Source organism: Neopelma chrysocephalum, unplaced genomic scaffold, assembly GCF_003984885.1.
Source record: "Neopelma chrysocephalum unplaced genomic scaffold, ASM398488v2 Primary Assembly neopelma1_108, whole genome shotgun sequence".
Taxonomy (NCBI): Eukaryota; Metazoa; Chordata; class Aves; order Passeriformes; family Pipridae; genus Neopelma; species Neopelma chrysocephalum.
Genome location: NW_020897773.1, coordinates 1,484,611 through 1,504,517, shown reverse-complemented (window position 1 = coordinate 1,504,517; position 19,907 = coordinate 1,484,611). Strand labels below are relative to the sequence as shown.

At 38.1% G+C, this 19,907-nt stretch overlaps 1 protein-coding gene across 3 annotated transcripts in view; it reads left to right on the top strand.

Moving 5' to 3' along the window:
- Positions 1-639: 639 nt before the first annotated feature.
- The window catches only part of LCLAT1 (lysocardiolipin acyltransferase 1), a 112,601-nt gene continuing 93,333 nt past the window's right edge, over positions 640-19,907 (top strand). The window contains exons 1-3 of one of the 3 annotated variants that reach the window (XM_027696627.1): positions 640-733; positions 864-956; positions 6,212-6,327. The gene's annotated coding sequence lies outside the window, so the exon portion shown is untranslated. Of the gene's footprint in view, positions 734-863; positions 957-6,211; positions 6,328-7,004; positions 7,103-19,907 lie in introns of those variants that run through there. The other 2 variants (XM_027696629.1, XM_027696630.1) reach the window with 2 other exon arrangements.

Here is a 19,907-nt window from a genome sequence, read left to right as displayed (position 1 = left end):
TTTGGTCCTATTCCAACAGCTCTTGTCAGCCAGGCATGGACGCACTTTGGCTTTACACAAACATAAAACTTTACTTAAAACCTCCTGGAGTTTCCCTTCTTGGATTGGGGGTTTCACCACATTTGTTTACTTATAAAAATACGCATGTGGAAAGAGTATAAAGGGGTTAATTGCATCAACAGTGAGTGGCGGTAAAGGCGGTGCAATAAAAGCTGAAAATACACCCCGTTTCAGGGGAAAGTTAAGAGAAACCATCTCCTCACAGCAGTGGAAATCATGCCATGGTCGTTTTCCACTGCTCTCACACCCGACAAGCTATTTTATGACAAATTCCACAGCTAAACAGTAGCAGGGTTTTCCCCTTCGTGCAGCGCCGTGGGGCTGATGAATCACTATCCCTTTTCAGCTGGTAACTAAATTGAGACGAGTGCTTTGCCTTCCCGAGTGCCAAAGCCTCTGGGGAGCGGCACCACGGCTCCGTGTACCCCAAAAGACTCTTCCGTGCCTCCCTCTCCAGACAGGCCGGGGCCGCAACTCCCGGTGGAGCCCCGCGGGGTCCCTTTAAGGGAGGCCGGTCCAGGGGCGTTGCCATGGCAACGGCGTGACAGCCGTGACCGGAAGTGGTCCGGGTCAGAGGCCGCGCGAACATGGCGGCGGCCCTGGCGCCGATGGGCGATGGCGGCGGCGCGGCGGCTCCCTGAGCTCCCCCCGCCGCGGCGCTGCCCCGTCCCAGGTGAGGAATGGAGGGGGGGGCCGGGCCGCGGTGCTGGCGGTGGCAGCGGCTCCAGGGCTCCGCCGCTGCCCTGGCCTCACCGGTTCGTTCTCGCCCGCCGGGCTCTCACCCGCCTCCCGTTTCTCCCCAGGCATGGTCGCCGCGCTGTAGGAGGGCGGGAGCCGCGGCGATGGAGGAGAGCCCCTGAGCCTGTCTGCGGAGGCGTTGCGCGTGTGTGAGACGTGTACGGTACCCAAAACCTCGGTTTCAGTGCTGCTGTTTTTGTTGCACTTGAAGGAATAAACGGAGGCCTGTTGCTATAGTCTCATCCTTAATATTTTTCCTATTGGGAAAAGTGCAGTCTCTTGTTTAGACCTGCACGTACACAGAAGTCAGTCAGGTTTTTTCCAGCTGTAGCTGGGTGGTTTTCCCTGGTTACTGTGTCACTTTTCCCGTTAGTGTTGGCGTGTGCTGCTGTCTGGGCTCGCTGTGCCCTCTGGCAAAGCTAAACTTTGACCTGAATGGTCTCTTGTGTAAGAAGTATAGGGTGGGTGTCAGAACAAGGCTTGTAGCTTTGCACAACTGGGTTGTTCGGGACATAACTGCGTCTGCAAGTTGCTGCATAATAAAAATAAATACTGGAGTTAAACTGTGTGTGCAACTTCACGTTGGCGCTTATATGTATTCGCTGTTCTTGGTGGTCACTGGACTTTTTTAGTCTCTACTTATGCCAGTGCACAGCGTGGACTACACTGATGGGTAGTGTATTTAGCTTATTGGTTGAAAGTATCACCGTATCTCACTTACTTCACAGCAGCTGGCTGTTCTGTTCAAGACACCACCCAGCCTCTGCTTTTGCACCATTGGACTTTTCAGTAGGAGATACCACAGCAATATTTTAATGTTTGTGAAGCATAAACTTATTCTGCTGCAAGAGACTAACAGATGGGTTCCCCCCCTCCCCATCCTTCATCTTGCTTTATAAATTGGACTTTTCAGTAATAGGTACAGCAATATTTTAATGTTTCTCAAGCATAAACTTATTCCACTGTAACACAGAGATTAACAGATGGGTTCCCCACCCGCCTTCCTGCTTTATGAAATGGAGAAACGAGGGTAAAAAACAGAAAGCCAAAGTATGTCTCAAATTGAACACAGAAATCTAAAATAGGTTGGTTGAGTTTGTAATAATGTTTTATAGTATTATCTAATACTCTGAATGCAAAGCTGCAGTGGCAGCTGTACTGTCTGACTCCTCAGCAAATCAAGGTACACTTTAACATGTGAATACATAGTTTGGTCAGTGTGTGGGCTGCAGCTGAGGAGTGTGGTCTCACTCCTTTGCCATCACTGGCCATGGGTTATTGCTACTCTCTTTGTAGTGAATTTAGTGGTTGGATGATTTCAGGGACAGTTGATCTAACAGTTTTATGGGGATGGCTTTCTGTCAGATGGAAGCTATTCTAGGGAGTGTTTGCTCTGATATGAATGAAAGCTGCTTCTCCTGCCCTAATATAAACCAGCTGTGGGTCAAGTACAATGTGAAACTGTACCTTGAGAAACCAAATCTCAAGTTGGTCATTCAGAAAATCAGAACTATACTTAAAACTTCTGAAAAGCTTCAATTAAAAAAAAAGTCAGCCATGTGTAGGGAATATGGGGTAAGAGTGAAGGGAGTAGTATAAGCCTGTGAAGGGCTCTTTTCAGAGTATTTTCTCTGTTCACTGCTTGCCAAAGTGTTTCTGTGCTGAAAGAGGGAAGTCACCTACAAAGCCTTCTTTCAATCTCAGGGGCTGGTCCACTATGTGCACTCAGTGGGGCAGAATTTTGAAGGAAAGATAATATTGTATCCTGCTGTAAAAGCCACACTGAAGCTGTGCAGGGAAACCTTGATTCTGATATGGTCCAACTCCTCAGCCTTGATGAGTTCTGCTTTCATGGAGTTGCCTGCCCTCTTCACAAAAGCAATCTGAAAAGAAAATTGGAAGTGTAATAAGGTGTCTTCTTCACATCCACTTGGGGTTAGGATTTGCTGGATTTAGGATTTTGCTGGATTTAAGATTTTAGTGGTGTTAGGATTTGCTGGATCAAGGAACCCTTTCTGAGACGCTCAGGTGGCATATGTTTCATCTGTTCCTACAGCGTCTCTACTTCTTCATCAGCTATTTTTAGTAAATCCAGATTCTTAATTCTTAAATTCTTAGTCATCTGAACTGTCTCAGGTGTAAATCCTCTTGTCCTTCTGCTGGCTTTCTATCTGATTCTGTCCAAGACTTTTCCCTATGGAGTTTCCTTCTCTTAATTTGTGTCTAAACAGTCTCATATGCATCTTTTCTTCCCTGCCACTTGTCCCGTCCTTCAATGTGCTACTACTCCTTACTCCTCCCAACTCTGCTTTGCCAAAACACATTTTTTGCTTTTGTTGGCTTCCAGCTTCTTGGGACATGCAGAGTTTTTCTGTCAATTTATGCTTTCCTCCTATATAGTCATCATTTGCAAATGATCTGTCCTTCTTTCCTTATTTCATTCTCCTGTTCTCCACTTAGTCTTGTTCAGGGCTGCCTCTTCCGTGTTCCCTTATTTCTTCAGGTCGTGATGCTGAGAATGCACAAACAAGATTCCTCATGTTCTGTATGAGGTGTTGAGTTCCATAGTCTGGTTTAATGTTTTATTAGAAATGGTCTGAGGAGAGCTGGCTTGTTTGTGTTCTGTGTGTGGTGTTAGGTCAGCACTCAGAGCTAAGAGGGGGGGAGATAGAACCTTTAGAGAGTTGCCTTTTTGAAGCAGGTCCCAGCTGAGCGTGGGCAAAGGCTTGCAGTTTGAATTTACTATTTGTCGACTTGGCCAAAAAAATAAATTGCTCCTGAAAGGCAATTCTGCACTGTGAAGTCCATTGCTGCTGCTGCAGGGCACAGCGAGATGCAAGAGAACTGTGTTAGCAGAAATCTTGAAACACAGACAAGATGTCTCTCCTTTTTCTACATCTTTTTCTCTTGAGCTAGTTTACTTCTGAGCTTGAATAAGGTGAATTTAATTTACTTAATTTGATTTGTTTGTATTAGGGTTTCTTGTATGCTTAGGCGTTAAAAACTGGGAGAGTCTTTACTTGTCAGTACAAAATTAATTGCTTCTCTGTGTTCACACACTATCCTTTCTTGAGTTTGAGAAAATTAGTTTGCCTTTAATCTGACAATAGGCTTAGGTGATTCTCCCCTGCTTTTTTTCACCTTCTTGCTTTTAAGCATGCTCTTCCAAGATTTTGCATCTGTGATACTTAAACTGCTATGACTCTTGAGGAGCTTGTTTTGGGCATCCTTTGATATAAAACCTGCTATTGATGTTATCTTAGGTATCAAGAGAGCAGGTATTGCTTTCATTGCAGTGGTTCTGAAAGTATTGCTTAATCTCAGGTGCTTTCTCATTAAGCTTACAATGATCTTGTTGTTTTTAAGGTATCCAGCATCTCTTATGGTTGAGAGAAATCTATTTGCTCTTCTCTTTTGATGGCAGCTTCAGAGGTGCCATGAAGGCTAAACGAAGAGACTACCTTAAGAGTCTATATGAAGCAGTTATGTGGATCACCACACGTTGCTTGTAGAAAGAGAATTAATTCTTTTTGAAAAATTTCTCTAGTCCTTTATAAAATTACTGTTTGATTTATGGTGTTCCTATGAACTGCTGTGTCCCTAGACATGCTCACGGTTCCTTGGTGCTTTCATATATGAATGACAGATTGTTTTGTACTCCTTTCACCAAATCAGTGAAACAAGAGACTGGATTGCAGTCAGAAGAGTCAAAAGATAACCAAACACTCAGGCTTTTAAAGGAGACCAAGAAATAAAACACCACCAAGCCATTAGTTTTTCTTTCTAAATTAAAGACAAACAATGAAAGGCAGTGCAGGTACTGACAAGTACTTGCAATCATAGTTTTTGAACAGTAATGGAGTTACTTTGATTTCCTGGAAACTTGTTAGTTGCATCAAACTGCTTATGATTGTTGCAGGTCAAGATTTAACTTACTGTTCAAAATAACTGGAATTCACAATGGTTATACATGACATTAACAAATGGATCTGGGGTTAGTGTGTGATTCTATTTAATTTTTGTTTCCTTTTAACTTTTGCGTGGTCAGTATGAAAATGATTCCACCCAAATATGAATGTTAATTGTGAAGTAACAGAAAATGCGTTATATGACTCTTCAAATCTATTTGGAAGACCCTCTCTTGTGTTTGAAGGTAAAAATGTCACTGTCTTGCTACACGTGGGAACTTGGGTGAAATGCCTTGTGTGACCACTGGTGCAGTTTTAACAGTGATAAAAGTGCTGAAAATCATCTGTTCAGCTTGATCAGCTCTTGGAGAGAGAGAAGCAACAGATAAAAGATTCCATGACTTTTTTTTTTTTTTCCCCTCAAAGAAAATTCTTTAAGTAATTAATTCCACATCACTTGGTAATTTTGCTCTTAGATTTCATTATGGTTACTCTTATCTAGTGTTGGTATTGATGTTTAACATTGATTTCCCCAGTCTTCACACAAACAGTGCTCTGCAGCCTTTATTTGTTTGGAGCAAGTATAAGCATTATGTGTTTTGAATTCAGAAGATAATTGCATATCTTGCAAATTACCCAATGGCTGTTTCATCTTGAAACATTTAGAAATCCATTTCAGTTTCTCATAATTATAATGTTTTAGTCAGACAGCAATCTAAACTTAGGGCAGCACTTTGGCAGTGATATGCTTGTTTTTCTAAAATGAGAACAGTTTCTGTGGTTAAATTTTCCTTTCATTTAAGTATAGATTTTAATCAGCGTAGGCCAAACTTTTCCAACCATCTTTAAAATTAGCTCAAGCCATCTTTTAAAAAGTATGTTCTCCTAATGTGATTTAACTTATGTAGAAAAATGTATGCAGAAATTAATGGGTTTTTAGCTGATTAATGCTTTTGAAGTGTTTTTGCAATTTGTTTGAAAAAAATGTTTATAGACAGGCTCAAATATGATGATACTAGTAGTCTCTTTGTAAGAAATACCACTGAAAGCACTTCATGCTGTGCTTCTGAAATTTGAAAGGTAGCTGTTCAGAAAGAAACTGTAAATTCCACTCATCAAGAGCTAAATTACAACATCAAAACAAAGTAAAATGCCGCTGTTTTTCCAGACTTCCCTGCAAGCATTGTTGTGGAGATTACTGAAGTTTCCGTTGGTCATCTTGTACATCTTCAGGCAGGGTATAGTTACCATGGTGAGTTAAAGTTGTAAATAGATGTATAGCAAGTGTAAAGCTTTGTGTAGAGGATAGGCAACATTGTATATATTCCCACACAGAAGTGGGAAGGAGTCTGAATTGTATCTGTCAGGTGGCTATTACAGCTCTCTGAGTTACTGCTAAACATTTGGTAGTTTCAGTTTCTAGAAAAATATTAAGAAAACCCACAAGCAAAAAGACCCCCAAAATTGTTACCAATCTTATATCACTGTTTTTTACCCAAATGCAGGAGAAAAGGTCTTTGCTGTACCCAGAAAGTTTTCCTGTTGGCAGAGTGTTCAGAGATCAAGGGAGTCAATCTGTCAGCAGGCTTCTCTTCAGATAGACCATTTCTTCTGATCACAGGTAGAGTGAATTCCTTTCACAGAGAAATGTGAAGACAAATGTAAGAGAATGATGAGTTCTGTGGATTTCCATTAAATGGAATGCAGGATCTTTTTACAGGAGATGTGCTGGTTACCTTTGATACACTGTTTCTCAAATGAAAATAATGTCGAAAAAAATTCTGTCCTAGTTTGGACATGGAACTGTGAGAAAGCTTACTTAGTTTTTCAGATGCTTTATTTTATTATTCAGACACTAGAAGGACTAGATCCTTCTATTTTTTAATACTTACAGTAATCATGCATCTATTCAGCTGATTTGCTGTCAAGATCACATTTGTTACTGTGACTTTAGTGATCTGCTAAAATGCCAAGAACAATGGTTTTGAAAAAGCTGTTAGTACTATAGGAAGAATAAGCAATAACAAATTTATTAATGACTGGTAAAGTGTACCTTTTTTTTCTAATTGCTGCAGCTTATGCTATTGCTTTTGAGAAACTTAAGTGAAACAAACACTTTTTAATTTCACTCAACTTTTTTTTCTCATGAACAGGACTAACTCTTCCCCAGAATTTGTGTGATACAGTGGAAATTTCTCAATCATTCTACTCACTGAATAGCAGTTACATGCTTTGTGCTCATTGAAAAACAGCTTTTAACTCTTCTGGTGTGGTAAGCCAGGAGACAGTGGTGACTACATGCTTATCCATGGAAGATAACTTTTGAAAGTGAGCCAAGCTGCAAATGGGCTTTCAAGCTATGGTCAGAACCTGGAGCTTGTTTCTGGTTCTGCTGTGTAAATTTTTGAGATTGCGTATAGGCTGGAGTTGGAGGCCATGTGCACCAGGGAAGTCATTGCTAGGTTCTTTAACAAAGCCAAGGAAAACTACAAAAAGTTTCTCAAAGAGCAAAACAAGTAGAAGAAATACTTACCTGTTAAGTCTGTTGGGAGCCAGTTTATTTTTCAAATTTATTTATTTATTTATTTATTTATTTTTAACTCTCCACTCACGGAAAACCTCTTTTTCTTGAGTACAATATTTTAGAAAGTATGAGGTAATACCACTCAAGGTTATTGAGCCAACTCATAGATTCTGGTAAGGTAAGGCTAATAATTTCCTATCAGCCTCCTGCATAGACGGTAGCTGTCTTCTGGTCTTCCCTCTTCCGTGTGAAAACAATGCTTAATCTGTCAACTTAACTAGTGAGTTCCCTTAAAAATAAAACAGTTTTAGCAATTTCTTTTAAGGTCTCTTGCCCAGGTCAGTGCATTTGTCCTTGGGACAAGTAAAAATGATGCACTGCCGGTGAACTATTTATGTGTAATTCATCATCAGATAGTGGAAACAGTTAATGTTCTGGGAATTGGCATGCCTTTCACATTTGGGAAGGGGGTGTTGGTTTGTTTTAATCTCTCTTAAATAATCGCAGACTGTCTAGGAAGATGGAATGTAATGTTCTGGTTTTGTTTGATCTTTCTAACCTTTGGAAATAGACTGTTTCGGAAAAGGATTGGTCTTGCTGCATTTTTTGCTTTCTCCATCAGATGGATAGATTTTGCACTAGAGTTTCCTTAGAAAAATACTTGTGTGTCAATGTGATTTACAGTAAATCTTTTGCAGACTCGTCTGTTTCTAACCGTTGGAAGTGACAAAGGGTGTGTCTCTCCCAAAATTATGGCTTTGCTCAGAGAAGTGTGTTCTTTTATTAGGAACATTGGGTTTGAATTTTCACTTGAATACCAAGTTTTAAATGAAATCCTTACACTATCCACCATTTCCATGGGTCTACTATTCATTACAAAATTGATATTTCATTATTTTGTGATGAATGGTTCTATCTTTAGATGCCAATTTCTCAAATTTACTTGGAATGATAATTTCTGTAAAAAACATATCTCAAAGAATATTTTTACTTGCGTTATACTAAAGGTAGGCATTGCACTTTTTGTGTCTCAGTCGTACTCTGAAGAAAGAGTCTTGATTTTTTTCATAGATATTGAGAAGCATTTAGTTTTGCACCTCTGTTGGATACAGGGTTAGATGTTGGACAGCGTCAGCTCCACTAAGCAATAAAAAGAATCACACTCTAAGACAATACTTGAACTGAATGGCACATCTTATTTAGATTTTGACAGTGAGTAAAAAAGCAACATGTTTATCCTATCTACCACCTTAATAGTTTTTGAGTGACAAATGCCTGCAAAGATGTCAGAGGTCAAAGAGCTATTTCTTTGTGTGTGTTCTTATTACAGCAGGTCATCGAGGGACCTTGAGAGATGACTGATCTGTAAAATTGAGACAATGACTCTGTAGTTATGGAAGTATGGAAATTAGGTATAGGCAGAAGCAAATGTGGCTTGAGTGGTCACAATAGGCATATTGCTAAAATGGTTGTTGATAACATAGGAATACATATTGTCTTCTGTCTAAAGGGAAAAATAGCTGAAATGATGTGATTTTTGTTAAAGTAATTGCAATATGCTAGTCTACTGAAGAACAATATGACATGATACACAGCACCCTTGTGCAGTAGATATCTTTGAAAACGTACTAATTGCAGTTATTTTTAATTGAAGAAAGAACCTTATGAAGAGTTTAGAGGATTTAGTAAAGTTTGGTCCTTTCAGTCACGTGTGAGCAAGATTTTCTGATCATAGCTTTGGATTTCACTGCACGGGATTCTCTATGTACAGTTTTAACACGGATGATAATGTTTACTAGAAGTATCACAAATTGACATACTGGCTAGGTGATGAAATGGAAAATAGTAATTGCAAAATTTTGTTGTACATAGAGTTGCATAGGCTGCAGAATATTTTAGAATGAAAATTTTCAGCAGTACTGAAATTTATCTGATCTGGCAGACTAATATATTAGAGTAATTAGTTGCTTACAGTTAGTAAGTACTTAGTAAGTGCTAATTGACTTAGTAAGTACTTACTTGCGTACTTAAGTTTTTAAGTACTTAGTTATTAATTATATAGAGCAATATTTTAATTAATGCTTATAGCATAACAAGAGGAAAGGGAAATTGTCTGAAGGTATTTCTTCATCACTCGAAGACTACTGTTACTGCTGTAGCTTTCCAGCAATTTAGCCAAGGGAGTAAGTATTTTTATTTACAGGGAGTAAGTATTACAAACTGCAGAGCAAATGCCTTTGGTCTCAATATCCTGTAAAGATTCTATTTCCCAGGGTTTTTTTTCATGTGGAACCTTAGTTCTGCATTCAGCTGGTACAAGTCTCCCAACTCTTCAAAACTTGTGTTTTGGTGTTAGTGTGGAGGAGTGGCCTGGCCTTTGGAGTTGTATCTTCTGTGAGACCTCAATGTCTGTCCTTCTTTTGAGAAAGGTTATGTTGTGCTTTTGTGCTGATTTCAATTTCTTGAGTGATTTTAATATTTAGAGTGAAGTTATCAAGAGCTTTCATTTCTGGTTTGGGAGATACTTGTTATAGAACTGTCAGTCACTTGTTCTTAAGAAGAAACCAACCATCTAGTTAACATCTCTCCCCTAAGCTGAACCTTACTAAGGTCTGTCAGATTTCCACCAGACATGTACTGAAGAGTAGAACATAAAAGTGAAGTTCGTGTTGGAATGGGATCTGGAGAGAAGCAAAGTTGTGAGCAAGTATTTTTCCGTTTTCCAAATGTTAAGCTTCAACCAAGTTAATAATATTTCTCCAAAAACATTAGTCGACTAATTTAAAGCAAAACTCTAGAACTGTTATATCCCACATGGCATGAAACATTCCTGTTGTTTTTTTTTTCTTGGTGTATTAACTTCTTACACAGAAAGGAAATGAATTTTAGAAAGAATGTTATACATAAACCATTTGAGACATTCTCTGTTAAGGAAATACCATCTGTCAAGAAAGATGCAGCCAATGTTGAGTTATATTAAAAACATTTTAAAGGAAATATTTCTCAAGGAAAAGTGGATTAATTAAAACATTTTCACTATTTTTACTCTGGAAGAAGGTTAGGAAAGTTCTATGTAAGTATTCTAAATGCAATCATAATTAAAAGCTCAATTTATTTTTTCAGAAGGAAGTTACCTTGGATAAGTTGCTCCTTAATGTAGAATAAAGAAATTTTCTGACTCCCATGTAACTAGAAGGAAAAATAAAATTAAAAAAAGAAGACTTGCAGTCATTATAGTTTATTACCTTCAAATTCTGTAAGCTTGCTTTCATTGATTCTTCTTGGTGGACAGAATTTATTTAATATGAAAACCCTAAAATGTAACTTGTTTTCCTTTGGAATGTTTTTATTTGAAAATCAGTTCTTTTATGAGTGTTTAATAGCAGTAGAAGAGATTATTTTGCTTCTGTGGAGGAAAATAGTGAAGTACTCAAAAACGTACCTTGATCAGGCATGTGAAACATTAAATATGATAGGATTTGGTCTTTCTTTAACCCAGTCTAGCCTTCTGGCTTTAAGGAGTTATACACTGATTATATAGATTTACTGTAATGGTTTGAAATACAAGGTTTTGGTTTAATAAGCACTTTGCTCTTTTGTCCGTTAACCTGTTGATGCAAATGCAGAAACAGTTATGCTTGTTACCTTTCTAGGTGATGTTCCAATTGACTTTTTTTTTTTTTTTTCTTAAAGGTAGCTGAAGAGTTTGAAGGGAAGGCTTAGGATGTTATGGTTATGTGACCGATTTAAATGTCGAGGTTTTGATTTTTGAAAAGGATACATATCATACATGGGAGTGTTAGGTCTTCCTCAGTTTAAGATATCCTACCTTATCATCAGAGTGTTTTCCTTTGTTCCTTGAAAATATTAAAATGACATTTCTCAAGTTACATGATTGCTATTAGAGATGAGCAGCTGTTATTCCCCCAGATTCTCTTCACAGTAGGCTTGTGATCTTAGCCTTTGTTAAAATACCAACAGAAGCATAAGTACCAAATGATATATGGGCTAAATTTTTTAATGTCACCCACACCTCCATATTTGAATTGATAGGCTGTAATTCCATTAACACATTCTCTTTTTTTTCCCCTTAAAAAACTTGCTGTTCAGCATGGCTTGTATTTTAGGAATGCCTTAAAGATTTAAAGAATGTGGTCTGTAGAACACATTTTACTTGTTGCACATGCTTGATGTCGTATCCTGAACTAAATAAAGGAGTGCAGATGATCAGCTTAAGGTTTCTGTAGTTAAGTGCCACTGAAGAATTAGGTTTTATTTTTTACTTAAAAGCAAGATATGTGTCATTATTGACAGTAACTAATTGCGATCCTTGTATTGAATAGTAAGGTTTCAGGTCGGACATCTATAAAATAAAGAATGCAAAGCTTTTGCAGCTGCAACTGAAGCTGATAGCAACTGTGAATTGTGCTTGTGATGTACTGCACAGTGACAAATATTCTGAAAAAAATTAGTCTGGAAACATTCCAGATTAAGCAGACACAATTCATATGCTGTGTGCTGTAGGCCTTGAGTTATAAAAATGTAAATAGGATCTTTTGTGAAAATAAATTACTGAAATATAACATTTTCAGATAGTTGTATAATAAACATAAGATGGAGGAAACAGAAAAAATAGAGGGGAAAAAAAGAGGCTATTTTTCCTAGGATTTTAATAGCATAGTCTAATTTTAGCACTGTACTATGAGGAGTACACCGCTGTTGAAGCATGTGCATTAGATGAGGCAGGGTTCCTGTTTGAAAAAACAAACCAGCCAGGAAGCAACAGCCTTAAATCTGATGTTTTATAATTTCTGTATGTTTCATTGTGCAGCTTCAGTATCCCAAATGTTTTTTGAGGATAACATGAAGGTGACAATTTATGAGGAGGGTGCTGGGTGGGGCTGCATCCCCTGAGCAAACTGTATTTATGCTGAGGATAAGTACCCTGCTAAAGATGATGTTCTTCCTCAAGTAAATTCTGGTGGTGCTGATCTGACCTAAATGTTTTTCAGGCTGAAACTAACTATTGTGTGTTAGGCTTCCACAGAATCACTTCATCTGTAGTCTGAGACTGCTTTCCTGGCAGTCTGTGTTATTGTATGCAAATGACAGATATCCGAGATCAATGCTGACTCCAGAGAGGAGTCAATGGATTGAGTTCCTGAATATAGTATCAAGATCACTAACCATAATCAGTGCCAGGAAAAAAAAATCTGTCACTATTCCAAGTTATTTCTACAAAGAAGTTAATCGTAAATGATTCTGCAGTTTGACTGAATTATACTTTATGGCTCTCACTTAAATCTTGCTTTTGTCCAAAGTGAAATAGTTCCTTGTCTATTTACGTATGCATGATTGAGTATATGGTTATTGTTCCAAGGAGAAGTAAGAGGATAATAGCCTCTTCTAATTTGTCAACTCACATTTTGAAATTCTTTTTATAGTAACTCTTGTGAAAATTGTATTAGCCATCTAGGACCACTTTTTTCAATTTCAGGCTGATGTCTCTGCAATCAAGATGAAGGATGTTGATTGGGATGCCTTTCTGCTGAGAAATTAATACTGAATCTCTATGCTTTGACTGACTTTTACTGTCTAATTGGTGATAGACAGCTTTGCCTAATCTTTGTTGGCTTTCACAGCCAGGAATTTAAGCCTAAAAATGTACTTTTTTTTTTTAAATCTAAATGTACTTTAGACTTTTATGGAATTAGAATTACACAAAGCTTTTTGGTGAACTGACAGACATCTTTGCAGTTGAATAACTTGGAGATGCATTTTGAATGAGGTGTGAAGATTGGAGTTTTAGTTTTATCCTGATTTATTTTATTTGATGATCACTTAAATATTTTTTTCAGCTTTTGATCGAGAATACAGTGATAACCTTTATGGATATATATGATGACAAATTACAATTAATGCCTTGAATTCCCTACTAGTAAAAAAATAATATCCCTCTAAGAACACTTAAAGTAAAAACTTTGGTGGAAAAAACTGTTATCTTTTCAAAGTATATTTCTGTTATCTGGTCTGCATAATAGAAAGTAACTAAATTATGTTATCAAATTGTGTAACAACTCTACTGAAATTGCAGATTTTAGATGTTATTTAATAGGGCATCCTGCAGCTGACTTGAGGTGGTTCTTAATGTATAGAAAAACCTACTTTCAGTTTAAAAGAGTCAGTTATGATATCTCTTGAGATAATTTCCCATCTACATGCTTGATATCTTTATCTGACAGTATAGAAGCTAGAGATAGAAAGTTATAAAGAAAATTATTTGACTGTATAAACTGTTATGGGAGGGTTGATAGTTGAGTCCCATTTGCCATGTTGTGTTGAATTGCAGCCAGATATTTTGAAATACTTTAAATCCCTGGAGTTCCTGAACAACTGGAGGAGAATCCTTTTCTAATATTCCTTCTAAAAGAGATTATTATTTATTTTTGTTGTAGTTTGGTCTAAGATTTTCAGTGCACTATCAGGAAATTATTACATTTTTCCTTATTGACTAATGCAGTCAAACCTGATTTGAAGCTTGGAATACGTTACCACTAAAAAAGGCTTACAAATATTCTGTTAGAGGTTTTGGATCACTTTCAATTTTTTATTTTCCCTAAAATACCTAAAATCCCATTTATTGCTTGCTCTGTCACCATTAATCTCTTTCTTCTTTCCTACAATGTTAGTTATTGAAAATTCTGACATCCTAAGAAATGCTTAACACATAACTTCTCATTCTGTTTGTCTATTATATCCCTTTTGCATACTGCAGATTACTGTAAACTGCTCTGGAAAGCACTATGAGAAAAAAATGACTTAATATAAATAGGTGTAAAGGAACTTTCAGTTGTTGTTCATGTCTTCTAGTTTGCCTAGATATTTGGTATTGGGTCCTCTTACCAAAATGTGGAGGGAGAAAAGTTGGAAGATTGGTGCACTTTTTTGTTGTGGAATATATTGACTTTTTCTTAAAGTAGTCTGAACTATTTTGATAGGCCATACCATGACATAGTGCTGCTGAGACCTTACACACATTATAAAAAGCTTCAAAATTGGAAACAGTTTCACCCGTTTTCCTCTTCTCATTTATTTTGGGCAATGATTGCTATGAAAATGTCTCCTTTATTGTCTTGATCTTCATGTTTTGTCTTTTAATCTCTCGCTAGTTTTTCTCTCAGCCTTGCAATATTGCAAAACAACATTATCAGCTATATTATTTGCTTCATGAAGTTTAGACTGTTTGAAATGGAGCTGAGGACTGATGAACTTTTAAGTGACTTTATAGTCTCTTAATTTTGCAGCTAGCAGGGAGATATTTTCAGACATAATTCAGAATTTCCTGAAAATTGACCTTAAGTAGTCTGTTCTGAGTTAGGACCAGGACCAAAGCTATTATTCTAGTGGTTAAAGACATAAACCCCCTCGTGGTGAATTTGGAGGGCCCTTTTCCTTCTTGTAAAACCTTTTGCAGTAGCTAAAGGGGCAATTTTAACCCTTCAGGCTTAAATTTCAAGCTAATCAGGGTTCTCTAGATTCTTCCAGAAGTTTTTAGGATTAAGACTCTGCACAAGCACCTACTAGCTATACTGGACAGAGTTCAGTGAAAGGCCACAAATACGATGAAGGGACTGGAGCATCTGATGTGAGGAGGGGATGAGAGCTGGGACTGTTCACCTGGAGAAGAAAAGGCCCCAGGGAGGGAGATGTTATCAGTATGTTCAAGTACCTGAAGGGAGAGTGCGAAGAGGATAGAGCAAGGCTCTTCTCAGTGGTCCCCAGTGGCAGGAGCAGAGGCCATGGTCATAAACTGAGACGCATCAGAAAACACTTCTTTTACCGTGAGGGACGGATTGCCCAATGTGGTTATATTCATAAGCTGACTAGACATGGCCCTGGGGAACTGGCTGCAGGTGGTCCTGCTTGAGCAGGAGGATTGGAACAGGTGACCTCCGCAGGTCCCTTCCAACCTCAGCCATCCTGTGTGGTTCTGTTGCGCAAATGTCATACAGGCTTTACGGGTTTGAGATCACCTGTGGGTGATTCACAGGGGAAGATGATTCTCCTCAAAATAAAAAGCTACTTTATATGCATTCCTTTTCAGTCTCGGAGGAAATAACTACTTAGCTTTAAGTAAGTTGCAGAATAAGGGGTGTTATGTGGGAAAGCTTCATTTCCGCTTTTAAGTCCTAGGAATCGTGTGAATTGAAAACTGAAGTGGTAGTTTTAGCTGCTGTTAGAGCAATTTAAATGTACATTGTAACTAAGATGCTGTGGGAAAATAATACTCTTTCCTGAGGGAGGAAGGACAGAAGCACTTGCTGTGTAGTCTGTTTTACTATAGGCTGTTTCTCCTATTTTGTAATGGTCTTGTGCTGTAAGAAGGGAAAGAAGCACTTTAAACACAGGAAAATGTGGTTGTTAAGCCACAAAATAAGAAGAGGTTTCTAGAGTGTGCATAGTATCAAAAACAATTTCTCTTGTTCTTGATTTTTGCTTTTGAGAGTGACGGTTTAGAGAAAATGATTTATAAAAGTGTCTTTCCTTAGGGTGACGGAAATCTGCTTGTCATTTTTGTAATGCTCCCATTTTGAAATACTCGTTTATTTTCACAACTTTGGAGTGGCTCTAAATTCGCTGACTTCAAAACGTGCCTGTACATTTTAATTGGCCTTCTTTACTCATGCTTTGTTGTTAAATGAAACATTTTTATTGGCACAAAAATATTTTCCCCACCTATTTTCATTTGCTAGTGGTGGGAACCGTAACATTAAAGGCTATTTAAAATATATGAAGTGAGTTCTGGGGTCATTCCCCACCTGTTGTTTATTTTGGTTTATGCAAGAACAGTCAAAAGTAATCATGTTGGTGAAGTTCTGTCATCTGAGAAGTGGTTTTGGAGACACACATCACTGGACGTCAAGGTGTAGGTTTAGACAATTTACACATCAGCGGGTTTGGCTTCTTCAAGCAAAACTTGGGACTTTTGTGGTAATGAACAGTGAATGTTGGCAAAGGTCACAGCTTTAAGGTAACCTAGAGTACATTGTACTGAATTATGGAACAGAAGACTGTAAATACAGAAAGTCTTTGATTAACTTCTCCTTTTCAAAGTGTCTTGACCTTTATTGAGTTCCCCTAGCTGACATTTTTAGAAGACTTTTAGCATTACTTCTTTCATTATAAAGGGTTTATTTGTGTATTTGCTCCCGCATATTTCATTGTCAAATATGCCATTTGATTTTCTTCAGCTGCAATGGCATCTACATTTCATATCAGCATGGTTTCTGTGGTAGTAGAGTGATGTAGCCCTTTTTTGTATAAAATTCTAGAAATGCATTTCTGTAAGTAAATGTTATTTTGGTAAGAAAAAGAAATACAAAACAAATGTGTGAAAAAGAAGAAAATTACCAAAACTGAAAGCACCTACAAAAACATTTGAAAGACAGCATAATATATTCAGATTAGGAATAAATCACATTGGGTTCACATCACATGTCTTTCTAATTTTAGTTTGAAAATTATTAGTTGCCTTTTCTATTTAAAGATAATGACATATTTAGTCAGACTTAATGCAAGTGAATCATAGTATTGCATTATTATTATATTAAACAGTGATTGTTGGTTGTGTTTCTTACACTCCTCATATTTTGGAGGGGAAAAGTAACTTCTCTGTGCTCTGGAAGTTGCACAGACATTTCGGTCTGAGGTGGTGATGAATAAATTATACTGTAAATAATGCAGGCAAGAGGAATTCATATTTTTATGTTAGACTAGACTTCTCCATTTGGCACCTTTCCTTCTCTTTACTCCCCTGTGGAGTTAGCAATGTAGGCTGTATAAGATTACAAATAATTGTTTTACAAGGAGTCATTGCAGACTTGATCTTTTTACATGACAGTTCGTACTGGTTCTGCTGTCTAAGCTGGTGGCTCCCAGCTGTGCTTTAAAGGGCATGCCAGTGGTGCCTATTAATATGGCTGTGTCCTTCCTTTCCCCAGTTCCTATCCTGTGGTTGCTGCAGGAGAACGGGAACTTCCTCTGACAATTAAAGGCTGATAAAATCTTAGTAGTTGGCACCTTGGACAGCTGGCTAGCTCAACCAGACCTTCTTGGCTTGGAGAGACAGCTTCTCAAGAGCATCCCTTGCTCTATTACAACTGTCTGAACAAATCCCAGATGTGAGATCTAATCTTCTCCTTACTACTTTCTTATTATTTAATGCTGTGCTCCCTGAAGCCTTTAAGCTGTTCTACACAGTCTGAGCTGCCATTCACTGCTGACAATGCTTCCTAGTAAGATATTCCATAAAATGGCAACTTTGCCTTAGAATTAGATACAGAGTTTAGACTTTTTTATTTTATTTTAAAGATTACAGGAGAGGGTGGTGATGAGAATCACTGGTCGTTTGCTGTTAAGAAAGTCACAGGATTTTAATCATCTGACTCTTACTGACTACCTGCTACTGATAGCTGAGTGAAACTGAGGGTGTGATTTGTACCTTTGTTGCTTGAATGGGCAAGTTGTCTGGCTGCTGTCAGTCCTTTTCTTTTATGAATTTGAGTACTCAGCAAGAGTGAAGGTGGCTTAAAGATTGCTTGTAGAACAAAGGGATTAGTTCTTTTTATATAGAAGACAAAACCGGCTTGCTAATGAATGAGTAATGTTGAGGAGAATATAAGCCTGAGTATTTCATGCCATAAGATAAATGTTAAGAGGGGCTAAGAATAAAATCACCATTACTGCTTATTGCAGGTTTTCTCCCTGCACCTTCTTATCAAGGTGTCTGACAAGACATTGTCAGACAGGATGACTGGGTGGACTACTGCTGATTCAGTTTGGCCATTTCTGTGTTTTTCCCACTGGTCGTTTCTTTCGACATCATACAAGATAAAAAAGTCTCTTAGGTCAAGACACTGTACATATTAATTCTCCATAAATGTTCTTCTATTCAACACAAGTCAGATCTGAGTTTACAGAATGCTTTCTTTCTTCAGCCTCGGCTATTTTCCAATTTTCTGAGGGCAAGCAGCCCAGCAAACAGTACTTCAGACAATTCCTCATCTTTCTCCTTTTTCCAGAATGAAAATCCAAAAATATCAGCAATGGGGGCCAAAATAACAAAGGAAAAGTGGGTGTTGTCATTTCTTGCCAAGTTTTTGTAAATGTTTCTCTCCTTCCCTGTCCCAGAATAATAGCAGAACTTCCCAAAGAATCCACAAAATAAACCAGACTCTTTTCCAGCTTCTGATCTAATTCAGAGTAGATGCTACAACGAAGATGCTAGAGAACAAGTACTGTAAAGGGCATACTTTTTATCCGTCTGTTAAGGTTTTATTCCTCATCTGTTAAGGTTGCAAGAAACTCTAGGGCAACTGGTAGGTCCTTGATGATACTCAGCTGTTATTCTTGTTATTCTTGTTTCTAGGGTATCAATTGGGTTGATGCCAGTTGCTTTTCTTTTACTTGTTAGTGAGGAATCTTAACTGGGCCATGAGTGGATAGGTTCTGTAGTTTAGGGCAGACAGGAGTGAAATATTGTTAGGAAGAGCTGAAAAAACATGGGATGCAAGCTCCAGAGACTGATCCTAGGTTAGGGGTTCTCTGATCCATGCTTGCTTGTTCCTCCTCCAGCGTCAGTGATATGATGAGAAGTAGTAGGTAGGGTGAGGGGATATGGTAGCCAATGACATCTAGGAATCAGTGTTAAGCAGACAAGAGGTGGGATTAGAAACCAAGGCTGTGCTGGCAGGATGAGGTAATACAGCTGAAAGGCCACAGACCACTGCTGAAAAACAGGATCAGAAGTTTAAGACCGAAGGACAGCAAGAGGGACAGGAAGCAGGTTTTTAGAGCAATAATCAGGATGTTACCTGCAGCTACAGAATATCTGTTTGGGTTTCTTCTGTACCCTAAGTGTGTGGCAACCACTGATGGGGTTCACCAGGTCAGTTCTTTGACTCATTGAATTCTGGTGACTGACTGCAGCTTCTGTCTCGAGTCACATGTGCTGTTGTTCTCTACAGGTTGTTCTTATTTTAATTGCAGTTCTTGGGGTTACAGTGAATTCATTATTGTGAGAGTTTAAAGAGATTTCTTTTTTTTTCCCCAAAGGTGTTTTTATTAACAAGTCCTTGAACTTATACATGTTTGTATGTGCGATAGGAAAGAACAACTTTTTCATCAGTGGCTTTACTAGAGGCAGTTCTGCTGCCTGGATTTGTGCATTCAAACCGTATGAGATTGCTGCCTTTTGATCTGTCAGATCTACATGATTGATCTGTATAGTGCAATGACTGAGTATGAACTGTGCCATGACACAACCAAAGAGCTAATAATTGATTCCTTGAAACCATCTCTACGTGTGTGAATCACGGTGCGACTTGTGACTTCCCTAAAATGTTTTTTTTTGAGGATCCCAATTGTGACCATTCCTCAAAGGTTAAGTAAGTATAAAGTATTTCCAGGTCAATGACTGTCAGACTAGAATTCCCAAACCAGAGGGAACAGCCACCCGAACTGAGACATAGTCTGGAATCTGAGGACTATGTCTGTGTAGGAAAAGAGCTTCTCAGTTCTTGTGCTTTTGCTTCTATTTTGATTGCTAATATAGTTTCATTTTTTATTTATTTTGGAAAGTGCAAAAGCTAGAAAATTTGATTCATTGAGTCCAGGCA